The sequence below is a fragment of the Amphiura filiformis genome, chromosome 3, assembly GCF_039555335.1.
Source record: "Amphiura filiformis chromosome 3, Afil_fr2py, whole genome shotgun sequence".
Taxonomy (NCBI): domain Eukaryota; kingdom Metazoa; phylum Echinodermata; class Ophiuroidea; order Amphilepidida; family Amphiuridae; genus Amphiura; species Amphiura filiformis.
In genome coordinates, this window is record NC_092630.1 from 19,812,668 (window position 1) to 19,823,124 (window position 10,457).

A 10,457-nucleotide genomic window follows, 5' to 3' on the forward strand; every position below is an offset into this window, starting at 1 on the left:
TACAGCTTAAAAAGTTAAAAAAAAAAAAAGAATCCCGACCTACCAACCCTATTTTTTTTTTTTATGTTACGCAATCAAACAATTTTTAGGCCTTATTTGAACCAACCCTCTTTCATCCCATGCAGTACGATTTGACACCTCTCTCACTGCAATAAATATGCTTTACATTTCCTAATCTTTCTTTGCTTACTATGCTAATGTTATATTATTGTTTTAAAAGAACAAAATTGTATCCAAACGGTTACTTTTCACCCCGGGGTGGCACTTCAATATGAAATGGATATACGTGTAGGGATGGCCAGTAAGGGGCATCCGCCGAGAGCAAAATATAAAAAATATGGGGGCATTGCAAGCCTGAGAGCATGATTTTTGGCATTCGGTGAGAGCAACAATGTACCAAATATGGGGTCATTGGGTGAGAGAAGGCATGATGCAGTCATGTCCACAGTAGAATTCACCACGACCTTTGCAGGACTTAAACCCCATTAAAAGCTATTAAACCAAGATAACACTCATTGAAAACAGCTCAACTATGTTACATCAGATCTTCTCTGGTTAAATACACACACACACCTGTCTGTTTTACCTGTGTGATGAGCAATGAGCTGGTATTATAGTTTCAGTTGGGTGAACGATTATAAAGCAAACACAAGGTAACAATTACTGTGTGGCCTTTGTTCACGAAATGAGACAATACTGTGCATATTGTTAACCACATTCTTGAAAATGAGAAACATAATGGCTGTGGGCCGTAACACGGTTTGGAAATAATTTCTTCATATTTTTTGGTGTTATCTGTCGTTTACATATCCTTCCTAAAACACCAAAGTGCGAATATTTCCAAACACCTAAATTAGCTAAAAATTTAGGACATGTTACAAAACTATATTTTCTAGAATTTCAGAAGAGCTTGGCCGGTTATTTTTCACACAGCGACGTTAACTAGGCAATGTACTATTACCTATAACATACACTAAAACACCAAAGTGCGAATATTTCCAAACATCTAAATTAGCTAAAAATTTAGGACATGTTACAAAACTATATTTTCTAGAATTTTAGAAGAGTACTTTTAATATTGGCCGGTTATTTTTCACACAGCGACGTTAACTAGGCAATTACCCATACTTCTATCATACATTATTTGTAGAGGTTATGCGTCAATGGTAAGAGCACTGTGTATTGTGTATAGGAAAACGGACAGTAACTGCAGTATGGACCGTTTGGATCTTAATTAGGGGGGCATTGGGTGAGAATAAGACTTTTTTAAATGGGGTCTTTGAGTGAGAGCCAAAAGAATCCTCGAAAATCAGTGATAGACAATTCGTTGCTGTTCAGATGTAAATATTAGAGTCTAGGTCTTTGGGTGATAGGTTTAAAGGAAAACTATGGGTCTTTGGGTGACAGAGCATGTGCTGGTAATGGGGTCTTTGGGTGACAGCGATGGTGAAAAAGGGGGTCTTACAGCCCTATATACGCGTCACCTCCAAAGTGGGAGTGCCCCCCCCCCTCGGATTTCAGCCCATCACAAGCTCCCACTGGGCGCCCATTCCTTTTTATTTTTATTGAGCTCAGTTTATTATGTTAAAGGAGTATTTCGTGATCCTAGCATCCTCTATTTATGTCATTTTTCATTAGATATCCACGAAAAAACCTATTCCCAAAATTTAATTTGATTCCGATTTTGCGTTCGCGAGTTATGCATGATTATGTGTATTACACTGCTCCATAGACAATGCGTTGTAATTTCGTTCTGGTGCACCAGAACGAAATTAAAATTTCACGATATCTTTGCTAAACGAATTAATCTGCAAGAAATATTTTGTATATAAACATTATGTAGCCAGAGGTTTCCAGTGATATAAAAATCTCAACTTTTTTTGAGAAAGTGGGGGGATGAGGCTGTGGATTACGAAATGCCCCTTTAAGGAGAATACACGAGGAACTGTTGATTCTTGAAAAATAATCCACGAGCAATGGTTTAAGAACTAAATTGCAATGGATGAATGTACACTCTTGCTTGATTCTATATAATTACAAAGATGGACGTTTTTAGTCACGTTGGTGGTCAAAGCTAGCTAGTAGCAACTAACTGGCAAACACTTTCATTAGGCCTATGTCAATATAGCCGACAATAAGGTACATTGACTCATGTCTATTGTTACATTATTGGTTAGTATTGACTGTCTAGATTGCCAATACATTCACAAGCAAAATGGGTTGGCAATTGGAAAACAATTTTAAAACACAAAGGCATGTTTCGAATCTCGATCAATTATAACAGTAGCTAACAGTATACTCTTTCTATTCGGTTGAAACAAGTATTTTTACACACATGCGAAAAAAAGGAATGTATAGTAACTTTTAGAAGTTGATACAGGGCCTAGACATTTCGAACATGTTAGTTCGAACATATTTTGAGAATAAAGGTATTACTTTAACTTTTAGCCGCTGTCGTGCATCCATGGTGCTTCCAAGGCTCACACGGGCAACATCATTAACACCGAGGCGAAGCCGAGTTGTTTTACGTCAAAAATAATAATGTCACCCGTATTATATGAGACGACAGCGGTTAAAAACCAATGTACTTTTTTATACTCATTCTTTTTACGTCAATTAAAATAAAAACTATTACCAGAAAGCACGTGAATGCAGGCCAAAAGGCCCCAAACAGGGCCTAAAAATGCGGGAATTTGGACTCACAAAAAAACCTGAATTCAGGCTAAAACCTGAAAAGTAGTGATGTCTGTTCATAAGACATGGCGTAAAACAACTCGGCTTCGCCTCGTTGTTTTACTTAAAATAATGATGTCGCCCGTGTTATATGAGACGATAGATGCACTCCAGCGGCTAAAAACAATACCTTTATTCTCTAAGTATTGCATAACAGACGCCCGGGGGGGGCACTCAACTTAAATTTTGGTAGGGGTGTGCGGCGCGGAGCGCCAAACTTTGGGAACTAAGAACTGATTTTCGGGCAAAATAGGGGCTTGAAGAACTGAAATTAGGGCCAAATTATAGGCTGTTGAGCTGAAAATTTATAACTTATTTCCAAATTTGAGCTTAAAGAGCTACAATTGTCAGAGTTTGAGGCTCAAAGAACTGGAGCAGATCCAAATGTGGGGCTTAAGGAACTGCCGGAGAGCCTGAAAAAGGGACCCTTGACCGCCGCACATACCCGTACCACCTTAACATGTGAGTGCCCCCCCCCCCCCCACGGGGAACAGACGTGTCAACTACAAGCCTGAAAATACAAAAATACTTAACACACTTTAATAGCCTTATCATTACAACAGAGCACAAGACCTAGGAAGACCACCTGATGGAAGACATTGTGACGTCTTAGCTTAATGGTGACTTCTTTGTCATTACTGCAATGCAGATATAGCAGTCAACATGGTCAAGCACAAGATCTGATGGAGACTCTGGAATGAAGACACCGTTACCTCTCTGCTATCTTTTGTCATTGCTGCAAGGTGTTGCGTAGGCGTTGTGCACAGTGTTTGTTTAACACTATTGTGCATCTCACCCACGCAAAGCATTGTGGTAAATTTTCATCAAGTACACCGAAGCCAATCTGCCTCTTCCACTTGTGGACCCTTCTACTGTGAGCAGTATACTGATGGGTATTATGACCAAGAGATGTTACCAAGCAACAGAAGCAACAAGTTTCATATTCAACTATTCAAATGTGTGATTTAGAGAACACCAGATCTGACTTGAAGATAAGGTGACGAAAAAAAAACCACCCTGTTCTACGGGCGGACGGACCTTTCAAATAGGGTCGGTTGGTCAGGGTTTTTTTTTGGAAATGACCCAAAAATCACCAAAATCTGTAAATATTTTGCGATTTGAGAAAATACAAAAAACATTTTGTTCCTGAAATTTTGGAAATTTGGGTCAGCATTCATTTGTACAGGTCGGTCGGGCCCGTAGAACAGGGTTTTCTTTTTTCGTCGCCTAACAGGTGTGTATTCAATTGTATCTATCTTGCTACCAAAAACGAGGTCCTCCATGCAAACGCATGCGCGAAAAGTGCATTTTTATTTCTTGCGCTTTTCTAGCAATGCGTCAGGCTTTTGCAAAGTGTACGCGGCAGTTAAAGCACATGTTTGACGGGTGTATGCACACACACTTTGCGGGTAGAATCTCATTTAAAGATGACCGTGCGATCTGCGAATACCATAAAATTTGAAATAATATTAGAAAGTAACAACTCTCGATTCCAGAAAAATACAGGGTTTTTTTGGATTCACTCAAAATTAACCTTTTTTGCCAAATGAAACATAGCTTATCCTAATCTTTAAGGTGGGCCTAACTGGTGATAAAAGTTAAATTCCTATTTTGCTATCTTACAATGGCAGTCACAAAATTCACAGACTTGGACACAAATATCTCAAGAACAGTTATGATGAGTGCAGGGCAATACATTTAAATACATTCAGGTATAGTGTAGATACATCGCTATGGTAATTTAATCTTGTTACATCACTTTCTGCAGCAAATTACACTCAAAGGGAGTCTCCTGCAATCATAACATTATGCCTTATGTTAGAGAAATAATTATCAAGCACGAATCACATGATTTTATTTAAACAAAAAACACGAATAAAAACAGTTGGCTCTCAACAAGCGATATTCAAAATTCCCGCGCCGAAATTCTCTAAGTGCAATGACGTAATGGTTATTTGTGTTCAATTGTTGTCAGCCTTCATTGTATTACTGGTACGTCATTGCACTGGACAATTTCGGCACCTGGGAATTTTGAATATCGCGTGTTGAGAGACGGGATGTTTTTATTCGTTTGTATGGTCACTATGAGTTTGTTTTAAATAAAACCATGTGATTCGTGCTTTCCTATCATTATTTTTCTTACATGCAAGGCATTATGTTGTGATTGCCTGAGACTTCCTTTAAGGGGGTACTACACCCCTGTGGTAAATTTGTGACTATTTTTGTATTTTTCTCAAAAACTAATAACATACTGGTAACAAAAGTTATGTATATTATTGGGGCAAGGATTCCAATTACTACACTGAAATTTCAGTGACTTACGACAAGTGGTTCAGTATATATGATAGGAAATGAGGTACATCCTAGCGGTACCTTATTTCTTATCATAAATAACGAACCGCTTGTCTTGGGTCACTGAAATTCCAGTGTAATAATTGAATATATGAATACAAAACCCACCCAAGTCCATACGCTGGCTAAATTGAGTTAAGCATGGGAAATTGTTGCTATACATAGGCCTGTCATATGTATGAAAGAACAACTCAAATTCATCCTCTGTGTCTATTGAGCATGTGAAAAATAGCATGTATGAAAGAACCACCCAATTCCATGATTTGAGTCTTGTAACACATTAATTGAAATCCAGTATTATATAAAAGTCCACTTGTAACACATTCATTGCTAGAGTGACTTTTGAAAAAAAAAATGGGTTTAATAAAGGAAAGTGTGTGGTTTATATTACATGGCAGAATGCTTATCAACATTATACATACCTGTGTGCTTTATTTTGTATTATCTTACTAGTGGTAATCTCATTCTAACATTGTTGTCTTTGTATATGATTCAAAAAACCAACCAAGTCCCAAATTTAAAATGAACCCCACGAAGTCCCTGAAATGCTAATCGTCATACCTAATACAGGTTAATCCACTCATTTGCACGTAAAACTTACCATATTGACCAGGTAAATCTAACTGAAGGAATTAAAATGATACACAGGTTTTCTCTCAAAATCACTTCCCATGGACTTGGGTGGGTTTTGTATTCATGTATTCAATTGGATTCCTTGTCCGTATAATATAAATAACTTTTGTTACCAGTGTGTTATTGGTTTTTGAGAAAAATGCAAAAATAGACACACATTTATTGAGGGGTGTAGTACCCCCTGAAGTAACAGGAATATGGTAATTGAATTTTGGTAAAACCAAATTATTATCTTTGTGTTTACTTCAATATCTAAGAAAAAAACACAGTTGACTCATAAAATTATTGTGACATCTTTTATTTCAAATATTAACAAAACATAAAGTATCAATACAATTGGATGTAACATATTTTGGCATTAAACAATCTGTTTGCTGTTAAGAGGTAAGCATTAGCAAGCATCAACAATATGTTGCTGTAACAGTCCATGCATGTGTCCTACAAGTCTTGTTCTCAATTCATGCAACCTATGGATCTATCAAAGATTTGATAAGTTGTTTCTTCTGTAAATACACATGGATTTGAAATTAAACATGTATTGTTTGAGTACACATCTCAACCATCACTATCTGGTATTTCTACTTCATGATTACTTCATGATTACATAAACAGAACAACCCCCTCTATAGTTTATGTAACCTGTTTCACACATGTATTGACTATGGAATCTAAGTCTATTATTAGCAAGGAATTCACAATCAATCTTTGAATCTTGCCAAGGAGTTGGTAGAAAAATCATTCTTGTAATGCATTTACTGACTAGATTTGAAAATTAGAAAAATGTTTGCCAGAATAGTCCTAGATACCCACTAATCTATCTGAATAATTACATTAGCACAAACTTGACAGTTTTGTACCTTACCTGTGAAAGAACCGATAGTTTTACAAGATGTGAAGCTACATTTCTTTTGGGTATACATTTACAGTAAAGAAATATCTATTTTACACTTTTTAAGTTATTAAGGGACCGTTCACAAACACTTGTTAGGGGGCTTGATGCAAAAAGGGAGCCCTTAAAAGTTTGACCCTCCTAAAAAATTGACCACAGATTTTCCTGGGAAAATTGAGTTGATATGAAAAAGTGGGTTATGGTGAATCCAACGGATGAGGACACAAAACACATCAAGGATCAATAAATGATACAAGAGGATACCTTGAATATAAACTAGCGTGTCTGTTTATATGCACAGTGATTTTCATCACTTGTTCTAGTGCAGTTGTGTATTACCATTGATCCTTGTTGTTTTTGCAGGTTTAGCACTTCTGTGGGCCTTGGAACTAGTAGTAATTTTTAGCTATCGAACTTTGCCTACTTCTTATGCGGCTGTTTTTGTCCCCCTGTGTACTGTCTAGTCTGCATTTCACCTTTTTCTTCACATCAAGTTGGTGAACCTTGCTTTTTTTCTTTCCTTTTGAGTTGATATGCTTTTCTATGTTTTTTGCATCAGGCCCCCCTAATAAGTGTCTGTGAACAGTCCCTAATAGCCAATTCTTAAACATTGCCGACATGATTACAATGATATACTAAAGTATAATTAAGGACAGGGAAAATGCTTGATGCACAAAAAATGCCAAAAATTGCCAATTTTGTGTACAATCGCGCATTTTAGGTCCAACCACAAATTTTAAGATTGGCCCAAAATAACCATTTTTCAAGTACTCATTTTCCAAAAACCTGAAGTTTTCACTAAAGAATCCATAATGATCTACAACACAATCCATGTTAAAAAAATATAGAAAATAGGCAGTTGCAAGAAAATATTGAAGAAAAACAGTAATATTTTTTAAATATTGCATATATATGAACTTTTTGGGGAGAAAAATCACACATTTTGTTAAAAAATGCGCAAATTGTGCATTTTCAAAAACTGGCGCATGCATTTTACTCTAAAAAAACCCACATTTTCCCTATGCTTAAGTATAATACACCTTTAATTTTCAGCATTCATCTGGAGTGAGTCACCCATAACAATGTATTGATACTGATGCCATATTTGTATTGCACATTGATAAAACAATATTTTCATTTTGTTTTACCAAATTTTCTAAATAATTTAATGTGACTAAATACAAGAAAATGAAGCTGACATTAGTAGAGGACATTTTTATTTGAGGTAACAATTTTGTTAAATTCAGTCAAGTAGAGCCACAACACCTTCCCTATCAAACAACTTGTGAAAATGTAAAAAGATATAATTGAAGGTGTTTACACAGAAATAAAATGCTGCTGTTTTCAAAAACCTAAAACCCAATAAGGAATTATATCAAAGGCATTTTGCATCATTAAATACTTGATGCATTCCTATTAGATTCTGATGATAAATACATGAGTGTGAACTGAATCAAGCGGGTGAATCAATTGGCTTTTGGTTTGGTATGAAATTCCTGCTTGTTTCATAAAAAATTATCCATTGTTAAATTTATCTTTTTGTCCAATCCGGCATGTGCCTCATTTACTTGCATTGGGTCACACAATTTCAACTATACAAGCTTTTAAAGCTTTTAAGATACTGCTATAAGAAACATGTTTGTACAAAGTAAGATGTTAGGTACATAAATCTCACTATGGACCACAATGACCTCATCCCAATGACACAGTTCTCTAACCTCAATTAAACAATATTAGTGCAAAATTTGACCTCAAGTTGCAGAGTATGAGTTTTTGTACCCACATTTTCAAAGGTCATTCAATGAATGTACAAATGTATTGGGGTTAAAGAACTGTGCCCCTGGTAGATGAGCATGTTGTGGATCCTAGTGTCTGTTTTTCATCATAAAATGTGATGCCGGCATGATGGCTGGATAACCTGCTTGATTTCTGGGCATGGTTCAAAAGTAAAGCCAATATAACAGGTTAAAACCAACCATTCTTCATTTTCAAAGTTTGACTCACAGAAAGACCCTGTCTGTAATAGTGTTTTGTGTTTGTTCAAGTATTACCCAAGTTGTGATCCAATTAAAAGATCATACCCATTAATTCTGCCAATTTGGGTCACTGGTTTTTCAGATGGTTCTTAAAGCACCCCATTCATATCTGTCAACTGATATGAGACAAATATCTGATAAATGTCTACATCATACAGTGCAATCTGCCGTATCCACACCTCCTACATACACATTTCTCGGTTATCTGGCCAAAAGATCTTCAAAGGAAAAGAGATTTTTTAACGCCATGACATCTTATGGGGGGATGGATACCTCTTTGTTGTGTACGGTACTGTGTTCTACTGTGTTATCATCCCATATAAAGTATTCTGGCTGTCTTAACCATTCACATACATGCAGACTTACACATGATATAATTCACTTATTCATAATTTTCACTTCTCCTGCTTGATCCCATCATGGCCAGATAAAAGAGGTTGAACTGTATATGTGCAATTTCAAAATCCAGCATAAAACACCCATTGCAATAACATGCACATATGTGACACAATCTGCTCTATATAGGAGCCAAAGGAGTCATTTTCAAACTTTAGTTACTATAATAATTACCACAAATATTAGGCTATCATATACTACAAAACATAAAAGGTCTAGCATACTTGATTCTAAAGTTCAGAGGTTTTGTGATGTGTATTTTCTTATGTATTTTCTTGTTTTTTACTCCATATGTTTGCTTCCTTTGGTCCCCATGGACCAGATGTCACATACAGGGTGTCCCTGAAAGAACTGTATCGTTGGGAACTGATATTTTTGAGTACTTTATTGCATAAACCAAATGTAACTAAATAACTGATGATTTTGAGGAACATATCAGCTATTATATACTTTTTGAATTTTGACAATTGATCGCTTCATTTTTTGAAATAAAAGAATTTTACGAAACTCCCTCATTTTCAAGCCTTTCCACAGAGTCAATATCTATCAATGACAACAGACGCATCATATCATGCGCTGATAATGCGCAGTGATCAAGCCATCTTAAAATTTAATCTTAATAGTTTTCAAAGCCCTTCCCAAGTTAAAAACCTAATACAGAATGCGGTTTTAATTAATTTTATTATTTTTTGTTAACTTTAATTTTGTGTATCTGTGCCAAGAATGGACCACCTTTTCATCTCTCAGGGAGATTGCACTATGGTCAGGATGAAGGATTTTTTTTATTGAGATTTATGCTTTGGGCTATATTGACGCCTGACATGAGATTTTTGTGTGGTGAATCGGGGGAAAAACAGCGGGAAAAAATGAAATTGACTAAATCCAGCAAAAATAACGCGAAAAGCGGGCAATTTTACTAATGCATGCGGGGGCTTTTAATGCGAATTATTAAATCAAGATGGCCTTAGCACTCTGATTATACTATATAGATCATCGATTGATATTTGAATCCGTGGAAAGGCTTGAAAATGAGGGAGTTTCGTAAATTTCTTATATTGCAAGAATGGTATGGTCAATTGTCAAAATAGTATGTGATAGCTGATTTATTCCTCAACAACACCATGTATTTAGTTATGTTTAGTTGTGGCGTTAAAATACCGAAACAATTAAGTTTATGACGATACAGTTCTATTAAACTCCTATTCACTTGACACAAACCAAAAGACCCATAAGACATAGTCAGCAAGTAATCAATTGATTTATCCTTACACAAGTGCAAGAAAGTTGTATCATTTGAATAGGTTTTCTGTATCCTCAACAAATTCCACCCAAGGCATAATTATAAAATTCCATGACCTTTTTAATATCATACTTGGGTTTTTGGTGCATCTACTTTAATGATTGAATTATTTAGATCT